The following is a 22,841-nucleotide window of genomic DNA, read 5'->3' on the forward strand; positions in this document are numbered from 1 at the left end:
ATTCAACAAAGCAAGATCGTCTATCATCCAGTGCTGACATACTTTGGAGGAAATCGTGTTAGCACATATTGGTATTCCTACTTAGATCTAAAAGTAGGACCCATCCAGTCAGCAATTAAATTTAATGTGATTGAGAAAGAACTTAAGCATCACATGATACTTGGCGACCGTGGCTTCATGATAATGAGGTCATTCATTCTGTCGACCTATCATCAGTATATGAAGACTATACTCAACAACAGGATCGTCAAAATTGCAATATCAAGATCTCTTTATGATCCATTTTAAGATATTGAGTTCTTCCAATCTTGAAGTAGTATCCATTATTTACAGCACTCATTTCCTGACATACATCGACTGTGAAAGCTGACGGATTATCATCTTTAATCCTAATGGGTCAACTACCAATCTCAATGCGGATGCTAATGGTGCTTCTGATACCACTCCTCTTCATCTCAGGGTACTCCACGTATCAGTCCTCTTTCCATCATGGGCACCCCAACGACTCAGAGAACCATTGCAAATGCTCAAGGGATGCTACACAGAAAAGGTTCCTCAACTACCTGAAGGCCTTGACAAAGCAACTGCCGCTTAATCGGCATCAACTTCGTAAAAGAAATCCAAGGATACTACCTCATACGGTGACCCTTGATCCTCCAAGGTCCCTGTTATTAAAGAATATGAAAATTATGACGCGACATATCATTCAACAACAGAAGACCGGTCGAACCTCATCACTCACGAAGATTTGGAACGCTTTTGGGAAATCCATGGAAAGGAAAGTTCATCCTCTGTCCACCAACTCCAACCTCCATATTCTTCTGACGTGCAGAAGGTATCTCTTTCCAAAGGATATACTGCACCAACATTCTCGGTGATGTTTCAGAGGAGCAACAAACATCCAATAAAAGGGATTCAGAGTCCAAGACGACCTTGGATTACTATGATTCAAACATCACTGAACAACAACTCGTGGACCTACGCATCAACAGGATGATTCCTGTCTAGAGCTTCATGAAGCAGCCAAGCGGTCAGTCACCATAGCGTCTGTTTTACTGGAGAGACCTAAGCATGTCAAATCCGAGAAACCTCGTGATGCTCGAAGCAACGGGAGACTTTTCAACAAGACGTACAACCTTCAGCCCTTTGTGAATGTTGTCAATAAATGAGGGAAAATAAAAATTGATGCTCCAGATGCACAACACCATCACCAGCTCAACCGGAGCGGACACCACGACGTGCTAATCAGGATCAAGCTGCACCAGCTTTGACTCCACGTCAAAAAATTGCGACAGGCAAGAGAGGCTCAGACGCCTCAAAATTTTCTTGTATCAGACATGCACCTACTGAAGAAGAGATAGAAGATCCTAAATATTTAAGAAAAAGGTCGAATCTGGATAATTACACTTGGGGACTGAAGGAGTCCGTAGAAGCCCTTTGCCAGTAAGAGCATTTCATTTTATCCGAAGAACCAGTCAATGAAGCAGTTCAATCCTTGATTGGCTACTCATACAAATGTCTCTATCTATCAAAAACACAACGGAAGGTCGGAGCTCTTAATCATGTCGTTTCAGGAAAACGCCTCTGTATAACAGAAGCACCTCCTCGACCACCAACTGGCAAGGAGTTATACGAATGGAGACTGTTAACCACAGTCCATCTTAAAGTCCACGAGTTTGGAAGAACCTCGATCGATGCCAGTACTCATGTCAGCACACAAGACACTCATAGTCGCTGGAATTACTCATGCTCCTATACCAATCAAATACCATTATAAAAGATCTCGGGATGCTTATGGTTACATCACTCTGCAGATGAGATGGTGTTTCTTGAATATGAACCAAATTTTTCGTAATCCAGAGAGGTCCAAGACATGACGTGATCCTTGAAAGAGCATGGATACACACTGACAGGGTAATTGCTGACGAAGCACCTCCACCAACATACCTCTCTGACAAGGAAATTCTTATTCCTGAAAACTTGGTCGATAAGCCATCAACATGCTACTTAGAAGAATTTTCGAACTCTGAAAAGGACAGAGAATAATCATGTAAAAGATATGATATCATACATCAATAAGTTTCACACTCAGGCAAGTCTTATCCACCTGCATCTCTTCCATTTGAGTTTCCCATATGCTCTTCTAGCATGGGGACTCAATTTTTCTAACAAGAGCACTAATGCTCTTGCAAGACATTATGAATGGATAGATCCTCTTGTATAATGTTTTTCTAAGAGGACGATTTCAACTTCCCCACAAATCAAGAGTCAAGTTGGAGCATCAATCACTGAAATGGTGTTCAAACGTGGCAAAGAACACCTAGGGTTTTTTCCGATGACATTAAAAGAATGCCCATATGTGCCACAGAATCATCACAAAGAGTTTTTAGTACATGCTCACGCCTGGAATGTGAATGTTGGTGCAATGGGTGTCGAATGGGATAATGCTTCCTTGACAAAAGATGTTCGTCTATGTCTCTACTACAACATACCAAAAGGGAGCATCAATCGGACATACCTGAAAGATATGGCCTTTACAGTCAGGTCTACGAAATCTGAAAAATTTGTACGGGATTACAAATTACAAATGTGCGCGCTTCGTTGGCTGACCTAGACAACTCCAAATTGAGTGATTCTTTAATCATATGATAACTCAGTATCTTATCTTCAAGGTTGGGGTCAAGCACCGAATTCTGACGTCGTATGAGGTTCCTATAGCTTCCAGAGCAGACAACATGCAAGCAGAAATTTCTAGACGGGATTTATAACCTTCACAGTCGATCGATGTCCGCCAGGTCTTTCCACCAAGTCCTTCATCAAGGTACTTATAACTTCGACCACCAATGTCTTTACATCAAGTTTTTCTACCTGGGTTTTGTATCTAAGTCTTTCCAGAAGAAGGGAAAACAAAAAGGATATTTAACAAAATATTGGGGACTGACGGTTCACTGATCATGACGATCAGTTTCACAGTCCAAGACTCATGACTGGCACTAATCATCCATCATCAAGGGAATGATACAACTAGGATGTATCAATATGATAATTACATCATCGCCTCTTGAGAGCAGCCTCATTCATGATCCTATTACCAGTTTCAGAAATCTCTACAACTCACAAAAACAAAGATGGTGTTACGAGCACAAGATTTATGCATCAATCAAGGAGATCAGAGTACAAGTGAATCAATGACATGGAAATCCTTCATAAATACAACAATCAAATGGTCCAGAGACCAAAGAAGATGTTTTACGACAAGTCTATTTGAAGCTGTTTTACACTGCTATGTATAAAATGACGAGATGAGAACAATTGGAAAAGAATAAAGACATGGTTTATATACCATTCTCTTCGTATGGATGTATTCTATAACATATCCAAAATTCAATATGATTGGATGAACGAGCTAATATATGTGGGTCAAACATTGGACATCATCACTGCTGAAAAATCTCTGAAATTCTCTTGGAACTTTTTGTTTCGACGATTTGATCCTTTAAACGAGCTCAAAATTCGAAGCGCTTCTTATTTGATGATAGGAAATTTTCTTGGCATGAGAAAGTTGGGGTAGATCATCAAAAACGGACATCGTTTGAAGATTCTACATCTTTTTTAAGAAAACCCTAATTCCTGAAGTTTTCTGATGACGAATCATGAAGAAATTCCTCATTCATTCACATGGATTCTCATCCATGCAACCATCAAGTAAAAAATTGATGTTACTATACAAGAGTAAGACTTGTTTGGGTCATCCACAAACCATTTGGGGTCTTAGAGCAACAACATCCGACGAAGCAAATTCGTTGCAGTTGGTGATACACAATTAATGCTCCAAAGACCAACCTTTTGGTCGGACTAGGATATCCTCTTTCGAGTAATGCATGTGCCATACACGGTCAACATGGTCCTCCTACCACCAAAATCAGCGTGCCTCGTCAATTTATGCTCTCCGGACGATACCCAGTCATTATGCAAGAGCTCCTGACTTTACTCTTTCAAGGATCATTCGATGTGATTGGAGCATCATTAGATCAAAAATCCTGGTAACATCTGACAATCGAGCCTATTTATTTATTTTTCTTATGTCAGTAAAAATCACCACCTATATGCATATTGTGGAACATGACTGTCCCACACTAAGCAGGGGACTTAATGTTGATGGTGGATTTTTGACGAAAGTCATATTCGTAAAATCACATCAGAAGTTATTATCTCTGATTAGTATCGGAATCATAAGAAATTTGTATCTTCACAAGGAGTGAATCGCAGTTCTGTAACATCATGACAGTAATAATATATGACGGCGATATTAGGGTTTCTATGTCAAAACTTTTAATATTTCATGACTAAAGCTGAAAGACTCAGCACATTTGTTGAATTCAGAATTCATCTCTGGTGTCTGAATTAACCCAAAATTATATATGATGCTGAGTACATTATATCTAAATGCTCCTAGACATATTGCATGCTAGTATGGAGCAATGAATCAATTAAATCTAGTCGAAGTATTCATCAGATTGAATTCCTAGAAATTATACACTAATTAAACCCTAATATTCACCTACTCAGGATCTATGGATTTTCTCAGTCGAAATCCATGGGATATTGACCTTTCGGGCATTTGGGGAACCTCCCGAGTAAGCAACGAGCAAGAGGCACGGGTGTATTTAGTAATAATTCTCAAAGGAGCATCCAAAAATCATGGAAGAACTAGGATTGAAAGTCCGATCAAAGAAGGAAAAGGAAGAGAGATAAAAATAATAGTAATAAAATAGTAAAGGAACCATAGTGTGACGCCACAACCTAGTCACCTGCTTAGCTAATAGGATTACAACCTAATTGAGACATCAAATCTAGATTATCGACTTTAAGAACCATAATTACGTAAAATGCTATTAACATAACCCCAAACTCTCTGATTATAAAAATGAAAATCTCTCGTGTGATATATATATATATATATATATATATATATATATATATATATATATATATATATATATAATGTGTTGTTTACAGAGAAGGGTACATATATAAAATATAAATAAACATCTTACGTTCGCTAAAACTTTACGCTACAAAATCAGATATCTTCACGTGCATATTTTCTTCTGATTACTGAAACTGAAGTAGGAACGAGTGAGCACATCATCCCAAAGGGTGCCCAAAGGAAATATATAACTCTCAAGTAATCACTAACGTACTACTGAAAGATAAAAATAATTAAAGAACAACAATAAAGGAAAACAATTGACACTTCCACTCTCAAATCTAAACGTAATACCGAAATACGACATTCAAGAAAGAAAATAAGAAGATAACATTCCATAGCACAATCAACGTAAAACAATCAAATATGATATGCATACGAATAATTTCCCCAGATAATATATAATATAATATTGTCACGGCCTCCCGTGCAATTAGGTAATATTCAACTGCCTCCCGCCTGAGTATTTACAGAATTTAGTTTATAAAATAAAAGTAATATTATTGTGACGGCCTCCCGTGCTATTAGGCTAATTAAGCAACGGCCTCACGTCTATTAAGTGCTTAGCGAGGATCTGTGGGGTTACACAGTCATTCCTCGCGGGGAAACAGTACAACGCATATCACATTATTCACACAACAATCAGCATACATCGAAATTATAACATTCAAGAAAGAAAGGTCATTCTAACAATTTGGAGAATCCGACAATGCATGTTACGAAACATACCCAACAATTTACACTCATATATGCTTATAAAAAGTAAGTGCACGTCATGCTCGCAGATAGTAGAAACCTTAGTGATTACAAGAAGGTTATAGAGTTCCCACCTATTTTGATGACAAGCCACGCCTACCTTGAAACCCCAATCCACTGGTTCATCCTTTGAATCGATCGTTGTTAAATAAAGAGTAATTGTTAATCACTCAAGTATTCTAAGAATTTAGCCAAAAGGATCATAACATAATCTCATACAAGTGTCTAATTATAGGTTAAGTGAGTTATCTAATGGTTTTAAGCCCATTCATTAGATTTATACCTCTTCATTCTCCATCTTTAACATAGCAAAGATTTACTAATTCAATTAGATTTGGTTATATAGTCCATTAGAATAGTCTTAAGAATATCTACAACTTTGTAGAAAGAAACCAAAGGTCAATTCGGACCATAAAGTCCAAATCATCAAAATAGGAAAACTATGCCTAAGCCCGAGTCCCCTAAACAAGCCCGTTAACTTAAGGCCTGGTCCATCTGAGCCAACTAACAGTCACTGACGGTCAAAATGGTCAGCTAACAATCAATGTCAAGGTCAAGGTCCAACTCGGGTCAAGACAGAAAACTCGGTGAGTCACCACGACTAGACTCAGTCAGAATAACTTAGTCAGCTAAACAATTAGTCAGACATCTGACTAGGGTGACTGATTTAAACTAGGCAAGCCAAGGCCCTTGCACTGGCCACTACAAAAAAATGCACAATCATGAGGCAAGACAACTCTACAATCTATCCATCTACAATTCCATATACCACTCTCTACTATAACTCAACTTCAGTAACTAAACAAAACCATTTATCAGTTAAGCACATTCTTTATCAATTCCGCAGCTCAACTAAGACAGTGATACTTATTCTAACTTCAGCTGCAATGTCCTAACTGCAACCAGCCAACACAATTCACTTTAGAGTCCCATCTGTATTCTATTTCAGTGACCACACTCCAAACTTCAAGAACTAGAACATCATCACCATAACCATTCGAACTTAGTTCAATCACTAAAACAAACTGCAGCTCCACCAACAAAACTACACACCTGCAATCTTTAAACATTCAAATCAAATCATTCATATCCTTAACTGCAACTCATACCAAGCTCTCTAGAGCAATCTCAACTCCACACAACAGTTCAATTACAGCATCATCACTACTTCCATCTCCAACTCCAGTTCTGCAATTCTTGCTCCATACACGCTACTCTCAGTTCATGACAATTCTAACACAACAACTATTACCCTCATACAAACAACACAGACTAAACACACACACATCACAGAAAACATGATTCAAAATTCAATTGACTAAGAAAATATTACCTTCAATTGAAATCTCCAATTCTCAAGTTCACAATCTTCTTATGTGAAACCCAATCTTCAAATCAGAACTTTAATCTTCTTAATAACCGACTTCAACCTCAACTGAAATCAAGCAACCACTGCTTCCAACATCTACAACCCACCAGTCTAGTTCATCCAATAACAGATCACTCCCATCATCACCAACAGCTCTCAACCAAACCCTAATTAAATTCTCAGATATCCATCAAAACAGAATCACACTCTAAGTACCAACTTCAAGCTATTCTTCAACTTTATAATCTAATTCATATCAAACCCAGCTCTGATCATTCTCTAGACATTCAATTTCATTACTCAAGAACCCTAAATCCCAAATCTATTAAGAACCATAATTTCCAATTCATTACTGAATCAACTTCAGAACTTCAATTCAGCTACAACCCTATTGTTTTTTTTCTAACAGCAACCCAATTCACCTCTGAATTCGTCACAAACCCTAACTTTAGAAATTATTTCTTCGATTTACAGAAGCAACTCCATCCTCTTCATCCCGTGCTCAAATAAACATAACAGCATCACCAACGATCACCTATTGATGTTTTCCCTTAAGTTTCGATCTCAAAAACACTCAAATCTTCTCGCAGAATCACGAGCGCGAAGAACAGAGGAAAGAGGAGTAGAAGAAGAAGAAAGAGGAAGAAATGAAAGATAAGAAGCAAAAAAATCTTCTTCGATCGTTTTTGTTGGTAAGACCAACGAAAAATGATAAAGACACCCGTCACTTGGATATGGGCAGCCAAGTCGGTCTAAAGTAAAAAGACTACTTTACCCTTCAAACATATCTGATGTTATCTTCTTCGTCCAAAATCCGAATGACACATTCGAGAAGTCTACTTCGCATAACTTTTCGAGACCTATTCAATGATATTAATTTCGTATCTGGGTCGTTGTTAGATTAATTTCTATTCATTAAGATTCATCTCTAATTAATCGAGTCATTAGCGGCTTAGTTGCATCTTGACTGGTCTAATAGCGTTGACGAGCTTGCGTATCCTTAGACGTAAGGGTGGGACCACACGGCTTGCCGACCCTCCCCTCTTTTCCTTAGTTTATTATTACTATTATATTATTATTAGTAGTAGTATAACGATTATTACATGAAACTATTTGGGAGCCTAACAAGCTAAGCTCCAACAACGCACTACCACATTACTTTAACAGGTTGCCGTGCTAGCCTACTAACGAGTCTTATGAGAAACCAGCCAACGGAGCCGAAGCGGATAGGGGGACCGATTATGTCGCAAGGGGGGCAAGTTAACTCTACCTTCCATGTCAAATTCTGCAAAATTGCGCCATCGAGGACTCGAACGTGGGACCTCCTGGAGCATATCAAATCTTTGGGGAACGGGATGACCAGTTGAACTAGGGACCGTTCTTGAAATTATTATAATTATATTATTATTATTATTATTATTATGACTAGTAACAATTATTAATATTATTATTATAAAGGTATTATTATTATTGGATAACGATGATTACATAACTAGTTGGAAGCCTAACAAGCTAAGCTCCAACGGCGTACTACTACATGAATTAACAGGTTGCTGTGCTAGCCTACCAGCGGGCCTCATGGGTAACCTTGCCAAGGGGAGCCTAAACGGCGGACTCTAGCGTCCATAATAATTCCTGAAATATTACGCCATGGAAGACTCGAACCTGGGACCTCCTGGAGCGCATCACCTTTGGGAAACGGGGATGACCAGCTGAGCTAGGGCCTGTTGTTATTATTATTATTATTATTATTATTATTATTTTCATTAATGGGAGAACGATGATTACATAACTAGTTGGAAGCCTAACAAGCTAAGCTCCAACGACGTACTACTACATGAATTAACAGGTTGCTGTACTAGCCTACCATCGGGCCTCATGGGTAACCGTGCCAAGGGGAGCCGAAACGGCGGACTGGGGGGCGAGATTGTGTCACAAGGGGGGCAAGCGAACTCTAGCGTCCATAATAATTCCTGAAATATTACGCCATGGAAGACTCGAACCTGGGACCTCCTGGAGCGCATCACCTTTGGAGAACGGGATGACCAGCTGAGCTAGGGCCCGTTATTATTATTATTATTGTTATTATTATATTATTGGATGGATATTATTACATGAAACTACTTGGAAGCCTAACAAGCTAAGCTCCAACGACATACTATTACATTAATTAAACAGGTTGTTGTGCTAATCTACCAGCGAACCTCATGGGTAACCTAGCCAAGGGAGCCGAAACGAGTTTGAAGCCTAACAAGCTAAGCACCAACAACGCACTACCACATTACTTTAACAGGTTGCCGTGCTAGCCTACCAGTGAGCTTTATGAGGAACTAGTCCAGGGTGCCGAAGCGGATAGGAGGGCCGATTATGTCGCAAGGGGGGCAACTAACTCTACCTTCCATGTCAAATTCTGCAATATTGCGCCATCGGGGACTCGAACCTGGGACCTCCTGGAGCGCATCAAACCTTTGGGGAACGGGATGACCAGCTGAAGTAGGGCCCGTTCTTGAAATTATTATAATTATATTATTATTATTATGACTAGTAACAATTATTATTATTATTATAACGATTATTACATGAAACGAGTTGGAAGCCTAACAAGCTAAGCACCAACAACGCACTACCACATTAGTTTAACAGGTTGTCGTGCTAGCATACCATTGAGCCTTATGAGGAACCATTCAAGGGTGCCGAAGCGAATAGGGGGTCCGATTATGTCGCAAGGGGGAAAAGCTAACTCTACCTTCCATGTCAAATTCTGCAATATTGCGCCATCGGGGACTCGAACTTGGGACCTCCTGGAGCGCATCAAATCTTTGGGGAACGGGATGACCAGCTGAGCTAGGGCCCGTTCTTCAAGGATTATTATTATTATTATTAGGGTTTTGCTCTTTCAAGAATTCCTCTTTCAATCGGAACTCCTAAAACTTCCACATCTCTTCATGAATCATGTGGTTAGCAAAGCAAGTGGTCCCGCAACCATCATGACTTTTCCTTCTACCACCCACCATGAGAAATATTAAAATAATATTATTTTAATACATTTAATAGTGGTCCTAACTGCAACCAGCCAACACAATTCACTTTGAGTCCCATCTATATTCCATTTCAGTCACCACACTCTTAACTTCAAGACTAGAACATCATCACCATAACCATTCGAACTTAGTTCAATCACTAAAACAAACTGCAGCTCCACCAACAAAACTACACACCAGCAATCTTTTAACATTCATCTATACTTCAAATCATTTATATCCTTAACTGAAATTCATACCAAGATCTATGGAGAAATATCCACTCCACACAACAGTTCAATTACAATATCATCACTACTTCCATCTCCAACTCCAGTCCTGAAATTCTTGCTCCATACACGCTACTCTCAGTTCATAACAATTCTAACACAACAACTATTACCCTCATACAAACAACACAAACTAAACACACACACATCACAGAAAACATGATTCAAAATTCAATTGATTAATAAAATATTACTTTCAATTGAAATCTCCAATTCTCAGGTTCACAATCTTCTTATGTGAAACCCAATCTTCAAATCAGAACTTTAATCTTCTTAATAACCGACTTCAACCTCAACTAAAATCAAGCAACCACTGCTTCTAACATCTACGACCCACCAGTTCAGTTCATCCAACAACGAATCACTCCCATCATCACCAACAGTTCTCAACCAAACTTTAATTCAATTCCCAAATATCCATCAAAACAGATTCACACTTTAAGTACCAACTTCAAGTTGTTCTTCAACTTTATAATCTAATTCATATCAAACCCAACTCTAATCATTCTTTAGACATTCAATTTCATTACTCAAGAACCCTAAATCCCAAATCTATTAAGAACCCTAATTTGCAATTCAATACTGAATCAACTTCAGAACTTCAATTCAGCTACAACCCTATTGTTTTTCATCTAACAACAACCTAATTCACCTCTAAATTCGTCACAAACCCTAACTTCAGAAATTATTTCTTCAATTTACAGCAACAACTCCATCCTCTTCATCCCGTTCTCAAACAAACACACCAACGATCACCTCTTGATGTTTTCGATTTCTTTTACCAAGCAACAGCTTCTACGAGTTTTTCTTCTTCATCAATTTCTCTGATTTTAATATGTTTTTGATGTTATATTAACTTTCTTTGCGTACTGCTTGACGTTGTAATGATATAGTTTATGTGGTTTCATGATTTTTGGATCTCAATTTCCATTATTTTATTTCTTTTAAGTTTTTTGAAATATGGATTGCTAATCTCCTTTTTCCTAATATGTTTTCATTTGGTTTTATACCTAATGGTGTTTACCTTGTTTGCAGTTGTAATTCAAGCGTTTGCTAATGTTATTCTAGAGCTTTTTGAAGCTATTGTGTGTTCACTGATTGTCATGTTTGATTTTCTGGAGAAGTTCTTCCACCGATTTACTGTGATGACTCACTGGGTTTGGAAAAGCTCCAGAAAGAAATTCAAAATTCAAAAAGTTCGTTACAAACAAACTGCATTCATTACTCTCGTAACTATCGGAATTATTTACAGCTGCAGACTTACCTTTTCTATTCTAGATTTTCTCCGGAGAAATTATACTCAGTCAATATATTCATCTCAATATACTCGGATGAATATCTTCTTCAATTCAAGTCAAACCCAGATTTTTATAGGGTTTAATCTCTATAAAAACCAACTATTATATAATAATACACATATTGGAAATAATTCTCAAGCTCATCTCAGTAATTCTTTTAATCAACCAATGGCGGAAGGAAATGATAAAACTGTTACAGACTTGGCTGCAAAATTTATGCAAGCTGCACTTGATCTAGGGGACATTGAAGAGGTTGTGTATCATCAAGCTGATAATGAAGATGACAAGGAGGAAATCAATGAAGAAATTAGTCTGATAGGAAAAGTTATCATTGAAGGAAAGATGGGGATTAAGACTGTCGAGAAAAAAAAAATTCTCACCTGGGATTTTTTACCTGAAGGGGATCTCAAAGTCTTTGAATTGGATAACAATATTATGGAATTCCGTTTTAAAGATAAAGAAACGCAGAAAAAAGTGTTTGATACTCGTCCTTGGAGTATCAATGGTTATCTTGTTATTCTTCACTTTTATAACTCTGAGATTATTTATCAGGATTTGAACTTGAGTGTTCAATGTTTCTGGATTCAGCTCAAGAGAATTCTTCCTGAACATATGAATGTCAAAGATGTTACTAAGATAGGAAAAACTGTGAGTGAGGTCATTGCAGTTGATCCAGAAGATGCAATTCCAATACCAGGAGATTATGTCAAAGTTTGTATTTAAGTTGATGTCAACTTTCCAATGATAAGAGGGGTTATGGCAATTACCAATGCAGGCTCCACAAGATGGATTACGTTTTTTTATGAGAAACAACCTCATAAGATTTGTCCTAACGGTTGCATCCTTAATCATACCAGAGTTGCTTGTAAGGCTGCTACTGATTATCTTGCTAAGGCACATGCTAAGCCTCATTACTTTGGGGAGCTTAAGAAAGGAGAAAGGAAACAAATCACCATTACTAAAGGTGGAGATCAGGTGCCTAAGTTTAGACAGAGGACTACTGTGAAGAGTACTATTTTTGTACCTCCAAAAGATGGATATGTAATTGGTCAAAGTTCTGTTAATGAAGTAGATGTTGCTGAAGGTGAAAGACTTGGTAAGAGGCAGAGGAACAATTCTCCAGAAAATACTGTTTTTGAACTTGATGATTCAAACTCTGGCATTCTTGTGAACACACATACAACCAAAATAATCACAACAAGGGATAAACCATGTAACATCACTAAGGAAGCTAAGGTAATCATAATCCTCTGCAATTTACATTTTTGTCTTAATTTTAATATTTTCAAAATGAAAATTATTTCCTGGAATGTGCAAGAAATTGCTAATAGTTTTAGAAAACAACAATTTCAAAATTTAGTTAAAACCCAAAACCTTGATTTCATTTTTCTTTGTGAAACTAAAATTGATGAACGAAGAATGATCTCAGTAGCCCAATCAGTGCATTATCTCAATTATGTTTGCATATATAGAATTGGTAAGGCTGGTGGTCTTATTCTTATGTGGAAAGATGGCATATATGTTGAAGTTATTGGTCATGAGAATAACATCATTCATGTAGTCATTCAATTAGATCCAAGTATACCTAAAGCTCTCATATCTTTCATGTATGGGTCTACTTATTCTGATCCTAAGAAAATTCAATGGAATTTCCTAGCTGAATTAAGTATGGATGTTCAACAACCTTGGTAAGTACTAGGTGATCTCAATTTTCATTTAGATAAAAATAGCAATACATCTGATAAATGGGTGCAAAATAAAGTTTTTGATGCAGGTTTAATTGATATTAGCTATGAGGGTAAGGATTATACTTGGACCAGTAATTCTTATGGTACTGGAACTAAAAAATCAAGATTGGTTATGGCTCTGAGTAATAATGATTGGTCTTTACAATTTTCCTCTTCTAAGCTTTTACATTTGAATTTCATAGCTTCTGATCATTGTCCTGTTTTGCTTATTACTGATCCTATTCCTAAACATTTATGGAGGACTTTTAAGTTTTTTAGGACTTGGATAGGACATAATAGCTTTAAGGATAAACTTGAACAGTCCTGGAATTTAGATGTTCTAGGTAGTCCTGCCTACAAGTTGAAACAAAACACAGCACAGTGCTAGACTATCCTTATCACAATGGAATAGATTGGAATTTGGGGACATACAAAAGAATATAAATAACTTGCAAAATGCCTTAGAATCGGCTCAAAATGAGAATTATTCTAAGAGTCAGCATGCTAGAATTAAGTCTATCACTAGTGATCTTGAAAACTGGTATAAAATACAATCAGGATTCTACAAAGAAAAATCTAGAGATAAAACTGGACTTGACATGGATAACAATACCAGATACTTTCATACTATGGTGAATAAGAGAAGGCATACTAATAATATATCTGTTCTTTGTGATAATGATGGTAATTGGCTTAGAGACAGAGAGGATATTAGTAATATTCTTACTAATCATTTTAGAATTGTTGCTAGTACTGAAAATCCTATTTTGTCCGAGGAAAATTTTGATGTTATCCCCTGTGTTCTTAGTGATGCTGATAATGCTTTACTCCATGTTGTGCCTGATGATATTGAAATTGAGAATGTTGTTAGCAATATGCCTGCTTGGATTTCACCTGGTCCTGATGGCTTTCAAGCAAGTTTTTATCAAACTCAGTGGTCTCTTGTTGGTAAGGATGTTATTAATGTTGTTAAAAGATTTTTTAAAGTGGTCATATGCCTAGGTGCCTTAATAAAACACATGTATCTCTTATTCCTAAGTGTAAAAGTCCTAAAAAAAAACTTCTGAATTTAGGCCAATTGGTCTCTGCAATGCTTCTTATATAATAGTGTCTAAAATTATTGCTAATAGAATTAGGCCTTTGCTTAAGAAGTTAATTTCTCCTTATCAAGCTTCCTTTGTAACGGGTAGAGCTTTTCATGACAATATCATTATTGCTCATGAATTAATTCATATTATGAAACATAAGGAAGGTATAAGTGGAACTATGGATATTAAACTTGATCTTTCTAAAGCCTTTGATATGCTTGAATGATCTTTTCTCAACAAAGTCTTAGAGAAATTTGGTTTCAGTCAAGAGTTTTGCAATCTTGTTATGCAATATGTCACTACCACTAGTATTAGTGTGTTGCTAAATGGTTCTTCTTGTGATCAATTTGAACCAACTAGGGGGATAAGGCAAGGGGATCCTTTATACCCTTATCTTTTTATTCTTGCTATGGAATATCTTTCTAGATCTTTGCTTTATGCAGAGCATAATAAATCTATCATTGGCATTAAATATTCTAGGAGAGCTCCTCCTATTTCACACCTGGTTTTTGATGATGATATTCTTATCTTTGGTCAAGATAATATGCAACATATTGATAAGATTTTGCATATTCTTCAGGATTTTGGTAATATTTCTGGACAAATGTTGAATTTTGATAAGTCATGTGTTTATTTCAGTGATAATATCAGTCCTAATGATTGTAATGATTTATCTAGTGCTCTTAATATGTCTTTGGTAACATACTTTGAGAAGTATCTAGGTGCTCCTCTATTACTTGGTCATTCTAAGGTAAGATCTTTTGAACTAATTGCTCAATCTTTTGAAGCCATACTCAAAAATTATGTTAGCATCACTCTGAATCAAGCTGGTAGATCAACTATAATTAAGACTGTTTTGAACTCTTTGCCAACTTATCAAATGGGTTGTTTTAAAATCCTACTACTATAATTGGTCATTTAGATTCTTTGCGGAGGAACTTCTAGTGGGGTCATAAAACAGGTAAAGGCATTAAGTTTATAAGATGGGATAATATTAACTTGCCTAAAGATCAGGGGGGGGCTTAGCTTTAGAGACATTGAGAAATTTAATATTGCCCTTATTTGTAAGTTGGTTTGGAAAATTGTTACTGAGCATGATGAGTTGTGGGTTAAAATTCTAAGTGCTAAATATTTAAAGGACTGTAGCATTTTACACTTGCAGAAAAATGAAAATTGCTCTTGGATTTGGAGTGGTATTTACAGATGTATTGATACTATAAAACATAACAGTTGTTGGGAAATTAGGTGTGTCACTAAAGCTCATATTTGGCTTGACTGTTGGGTTATAGGCTTAGATCATCCTCCTAGACCTTTTGAAGGTCTAGTTAATACTGTCTCTAAGTTGTTCATTGCAGGTACTACAGATTGGAATTATCATTTGATTAACTATCTCTTTAATCCAGCTGCTGCAAGTAAAATTATCGATATGAATATTCCTCTTATTGGTTCTGATGTGCTTATTTGGTTGCCTGATAGAAAGGGGAAGTTTTCATTAAAGAGTGTTTACAATGTTCTTATTGGCAGAACTAATTTACCTGCAAGTAATCAACATGTTCCCAATCAGGTGTGGAGATCTCTATGGAAAGTAGCATTACCACATAAAGTGAAACTTTTTGTTTGGAAATGTATGAAAGATATTATTCCTACTAGAGATAAATTGTCTAGATACAAACCAGAGATTGAGGTGCATTGTAGTCTGTGTAATTGTCCTGCTGAAACTAGTGAGCATTTGTTTTTGGAATGTCCTTATGCTAGATCAATTTGTCTTGCAGTTAATATTAATGTGGGTACTATAATATCTCAACATGGTTCATTTAGGGATTGGGTGATTTCTTGGTTTTCTGTAGGTATCAGTATAGCTTTTAGTTCTGGTATTGATAGGCAGGATATAAACCGCTTAATTATGGTCGCAGCTTGGACTATATGGAAGGACAGATGTTCTAAAGTTTTTCAGAACATAAATCCTAACAGAATGTTTTATCTAGACATTATTAACAAACTTGTTAATTCTAATGCTCAGCAATCTACTAATGTCAATGTTCCTCAGCAGGATGTTAAATGGATCCCTCCAGATTATGAATTTTTGAAATGCAACATTCATGCTTCATTTAAAAAAGAAGCATTGCAAGGTGGTCTTGGACTAATAATCAGGGATTTTGCAGGTACCAACATTGCATTCCAAGGTATCCACATTAATGGAGGAATAGGGCTGGCACTAAAGTGGAAGAACTTGAGTGTAAAGCTATGAAGGAAGTTGTTGCACTGGCAGTAAAACTGAAGCTGAAGAAGGTTATTTTTGAATCTGAGAGTGAGGTTCTAGTTAAATCAATAAATGGACCTGATTACTCTGTTCATTGGTTAAACCAATCTTTGATTTTAGACATTAAGTTTATGTTAAGTTCTATTGAGAGTTGGAGATGCATTTCAGTTCAAAGGGATGCAAATAGTGTGGCTGATAAAATTGTAAAGAGAGCTAGAGTTATGGGAGTCTGTTTTAATTTTAAAATTGATCTTCCTCTTGAAATTCAAGAATGGATTGATCAAGATAAAGTTGTACTTGATTAACTCTATTCAATAAAATTCCTTTTGCATCAAAAAAAAAAAGAAAAAAAAAGAAGGAAGAAGAAGATATGAAAGATAAAAAGAAAAAAAATCTTCTTCGGTCGTTTTTGTTGGTACGACCAACGAAAAATGATAAAGGCACCCGTCCTTGGATATGGGCAGCCAGGTCGGTCTAAAATAAAAAGACTACTTTTCCCTTCAAACATATCTGATGTGATCTTCTTCGTCCAAAATCCGAATAACACATTCGAGAAGTCTATTTCGCATAACTTTTCGAGACCTATTCAATGATACTAATTTCGTATCTGGATCGTTGTTAAATTAATTTCTATTCATTAAGGTTCATCTCTAATTAATCGAGTCATTAGCGGCTTAGTTGCATCTTGACTGGTCTAATAGCGTTGACGAGCTTGCGTATGCTTACACGTAAGGGTGGGCCCACACGGCTTGCCGATCCTCCCCTCTTTTCCTTATTTTATTATTACTATTATATTATTATTATTATTATTATTAGGATTTTGCTCTTTCAAGGATTCCTCTTTCAATCGGAACTCCCTGAAACTTCCACATCTCTTCATGAATCATGTGCAACCATGAGAAATATTAAATAGTATTATTTTAATACATTTAATAGTGGTCCTAACTGCAACCATCCAACAAAATTCACTTCGAGTCCCATCTATATTCCATTTCAGTGTCCACAATCCCAACTTCAAGAACTAGAACATCATCACCATAACCATTCGAACTTAGTTCAATCACTAAAACAAACTGCATCTCCACCAACAAAACTACACACAAACAATCTTTTAACATTCATCTACACTTCAAATCATTCATATCTTTAACTGAAATTCATACCAAGCTCTCTGGAGCAATCTCCACTCCACACAACAGTTCAATTACAACATCATCACTACTTCCATCTCCAACTCAAGTTCTGCAATTCTTGCTCCATACACGCTACTCTCAGTTCATAACAATTCTAACGCAACAATTATTACCTCATACAAACAACACATACTAAACACACACACACATCACAGAAAACACGATTCAAAATTCAATTGATTAAGAAAATATTACCTTCAATTGAAATCTCCAATTCTCAGGTTCACAATCTTCTTATGTGAAACCCAATCTTCAAATCAGAACTTTAATCTTCTTAATAACCGACTTCAACCTCAGCTGAAATCAAACAACCGCTGCTTCCAACATCTACTATCCACCAGTTCAGTTCATCTAACAACAGATCACTCCCATCATCACAACCAGTTCTCAACCAAATCCTAATTCAATTCCCAAATATCCATTAAAACAGAATCACACTTTAAGTACCAACTTCAAGTTGTTCTTCAACTTTATAATCTAATTCATATCAAACCCAACTCTAATCATTCTCTAGACATTCAATTTGATTACTCAAGAACCCTAAATCCCAAATCTATTAAGAACCCTAATTTCCAATTCATTACTGAATCAACTTCAGAACTTCAAATCAGCTACAACCCTATTTTTTTCATCTAACAATAACCCAATTCACCTCTCAATTCGTCACGAACCCTAACTTCAGAAATTCTTTCTTCGATTTACAGCAGCAACTCCATCCTCTTCATCCCATGCTCAAACAAACACAACAGCATCAAAAACGATCACCTCTTGATGTTTTCCCTTAAGTTTTCGATCTCAAAAACACTCAAATGTTCTCGCAGAATCACGAGCGCGAAGAACAGAGGAAAGAGGAGTAGACGAAGAAATGAAAGATAAGAAGAAAAATAATCTTTTTCAATCGGTTTTGTTGATAAGACCAACGAAAAATGATAAAGTCACCCGTCACTTGGATATGGCAGCCAGGTTGGTATAAAGTAAAAGACTAATTTGCCTTTCAAACATATCTGAGGTTATCTTCTTCGTCCAAAATCCGAATGGCACGTTCGAGAAGTCTATTTCGCATAACTTTTCAAGAACTATTCAATGATACTAATTTTGTGTCTAGATCGTTGTTAGATTAATTTCTATTCATTAAGGTTCATCTCTAATTAATCGAGTCATTAGCGTCTTAGTTGCATCTTGACTGGTCTAATAGTGTTGACGAACTTGTGTATCCTTACACGTAAGGGTGGGCCCACACGGCTAGCTGGACGGACGTTCCGTCGGTTCTAGACAACCCTCCCCTTTTTTCCTTATTTTATTATTAATACTATAATATTATTATGATTAGGGTTTTTTACTCTTTCAAGGATTCCTCTTTCAATCGGAACTCCTGAAACTTCCACATCTCTTCATGAATCATGTGGTTAGCAAAGCAAGTGGTTCCGCAACCATCATGAATTTTCCTTCTACCACCCATCATGAGAAATATTAAAATAGTATTATTTTAATAATTTAATAGTGGTCCTTCCACCACTATTAAGAATTTCAATTAAACTTAAATTCTTCATACAATGATGAAATAATACTCGATGGACCATCATAAAATACCAAAATTCTCTGGATTGGTCAGCGGAGAGCATGGAAACACAGGCATGCCACTATGACCGGTCATGGTCGGCCCTTTGGCTTGCAAAATCCGATCCCTATTTGGTTCAACCTTCTTCCTGCAACTGGTCATCCACCCACCATTAGATGTTCCCACGACCACCAAGGGCCGGTTTTACACCTCTTGGTCGGTCCCTCTTCTCTTCATGACTAGGTTCTACTACCTATTGCTCAGTCAAGCACAATTTGATAATGATTAAACAACAATTAATCATCATTTCACCAACTGCTCTGCAAAGGAGTTTGGTAAATGCTCAGTATAGCATACAAATACTACATGGTCGGTCCATCACTAGTAGAGGCGGTCCCTCTCTCATTCATTGGTTGACTCCCAGCCGATCATCCATTGATCATAATTAGGGTTTTGAACTGAAAGCTCTGTATAGCATAATTCTGAACATGTATAAACACCAATATTTTAAAATTTATCCAGCAATAAATATATTAATTAATTAAATGATATTCAATCAATATTTTTAAGTAATATTTATTTGGACTTTCTACCATTATTCATGGATCTAGTAGTATTTGCTCGGACTAGCAATACTTGCCCTAATCGTCAATCCTCCATCTGGAAATACCCTAATTGCTTCAGCTAGCAATGGGTCACGGCCAACAAGGTTCAGAACCGCCATTTCTGGCAATATTGATTCAACTATCAATATTTAATTGCTTAGGGCAATATTCCTCATATTGATTCATCTATCAATACCCGAGTTGCAGTATTTTTGATGTTGATTCAGCTATCAATATATGATAATTTAATACTATTCGGTTATCAGTATTTTATTGGTTCATCAACCAACATTTGGTTCGTCTGTCAACCACTATTTTAATATTGTAATCTCTCCTCATCATTCGTCTGACTCATAGCACATGGATCGAGAAAAGTCATTTAGGATCATTCAGTGATCTGCTCAGTGCACCAACATAATGGTTTATGATCGAACCAGCAATCTCATAAAACCATCACTAAGTCATTCGACTACCATTACTGCTTCAACTAGCATAATGATATGACACAATGACCTAATTCAACAATCATGGTCTGCAGAGCATGTTGCTGTTTCAACACTCCATGCTCCATCTATCATAATATTAAACTTCGTCGGTGCAATTCATAAGATTTATAGTCTTAGGTCAAAGATTGGCCACTCACACATGAGATATCAATTCACGTCACATGGGGGGATATCACTAGGGTTTTGGTCTGGCGGCATACAACACGTGCGATGTGAGGTATATCCATGATGAGAGTTGTGGTAAGTCGTGTTGACAGTTAAGTAGTGAATGGAATAGTGGATGGACGATCAACACAATTTTCCGTGCAAAGTAGAAATATTTTTTACACGATCTCCCACTTCCCCACTACCTTCAACTGTCACCACTTATAGGAGATTGATGTGATGCTATAAATAGGTTTCTGAACCTATGATATGATAACTAAAAACAATTAAGACTCATCACTGTCAAGTTATCAAACACTTTCATAGGATTTCTCTCGTATACACAGAGAATCATCTTAAGTTCAACACATCACATCACCAACAGATCAATCTTCATTGATCTCCACACAATCTCATCTTCCCTCCCTACAGACTGATCATTCTCCTCCTCTTGTGAACGAATTGAACCTGGAACTGCCGTCATCTTGGTTTAGGCAAGGTTCCTACAGATTAGTCTCTCTAACTCAAAGTACTCTCATGCAGTACATTTTTTTAAAGGGTCAGATGATTTGCAACTTCGAGCACTTGCCTCCTCCACCACTTTTTTACCAGAAAACCTGTGAGTCGTTTTTTACCCGCAAACACCAAGGAACTACCAGTTAAGGAAATTGTTCAACTAGCTAACATGAGTTTGATAATAACAGGTTACAATTATCTTATAGACAAGTTATCTTGCACCTACAAGAAAAACAAAAACTCAGAAAAATGTACAAATATCATCTCTCTCCACGATGACATTGCGTTTTATAATAACTATTTTAACCCAAAAGGTAAACACATAAGTAGAGTCTCTCATATATCAAAAAATGGGCATGCCTCTCAAGGTTAAAATAATCACCTTGACTCTTTATAAGCAGTGACATAGTAGTCCTCATTATCTCAAAAACCTGTAAGATGAGGATTTAATTACAGGTATTTAATTTGTCTCAAATAGTTATACTATGTGACTTTTCACTCCTCCTCTACTAGTAGAAATTGTTACACATTATTGTGATCATTAGGAATCAACAGTCTAAGCTAAATACAAATCAAGCTGCTTGTTTAGCCTTGCTCCAAAATTAGATAGTATTGTCTTTATATATTGTTCGTAATTCATTCATGATTTGGTATGAATGTCAACATCATTTTTACTGCTAAGATTCATGCTGATATTTAACACTTAAGAATTAAGTGCAAATAAAATTCTCTTGGGCTAGAAAGAAAGTGTGTGAGTCTCGTTTTACAGAAACTCTTGAGTAAGTAAATACGGTTCACGAACTGTTTCATAATTCCACTTAAATTCCAAATAGTGGTCACCGAACTGTCCCTATTTGTGGAAACACCTCCGTGTTCACATATATAAATACCTTTCACTTGGGTTTATATTCTCTCATTCAAGTTTTTTGCATGCAAGCTAGTCTTTCATGTCAAGTTTTTCTCACAAAAACATGGAAGAATCTCTTGATAACAAAGGCAGTGGTTTTTGGTCAAAAGAAAAGAAAAAAAAACTATTATAGAAGATGAAGTTGAGGATTATAATGTCTCTGAGGATCATGTTGATATCAACTGCTACTTTGCATATGATCATGAAGACGTAGAACATGATGACATGATTTCTCCTAATGTTGTTTATGATTTTCTTAAAAAATTTGAAGAAACAAGGGTTCAACTTGTCGAAGCTTTGAAAAGTCAAGACATGCTAATAACTAAGTTGAAAAAGGTTTCTTCTGACCTTGTTCTCATGAAATCTCATGTCAATGATCCTCTCAATGAAGAGATCCTCTCTGTTAAGTTCGTGGGTGCTGTTGAAGTCAAACTCAAAGGTCTCAAGACCAATGATGTTTCCACTGGTATCTAATTAATCTATTTTTGTTTTACTAGTTAACTCCTTGTAGATCTTATTATTTAAGGAGGAACACTAGCTTTTGGAGTAGTTCTTATGTGTTACATTAACTATCCCAAATACTATTATCTTGCATGTTTAAAGTTTATTTAATT

The sequence above is a fragment of the Papaver somniferum genome, chromosome 6, assembly GCF_003573695.1.
Source record: "Papaver somniferum cultivar HN1 chromosome 6, ASM357369v1, whole genome shotgun sequence".
Lineage (NCBI taxonomy): Eukaryota > Viridiplantae > Streptophyta > Magnoliopsida > Ranunculales > Papaveraceae > Papaver > Papaver somniferum.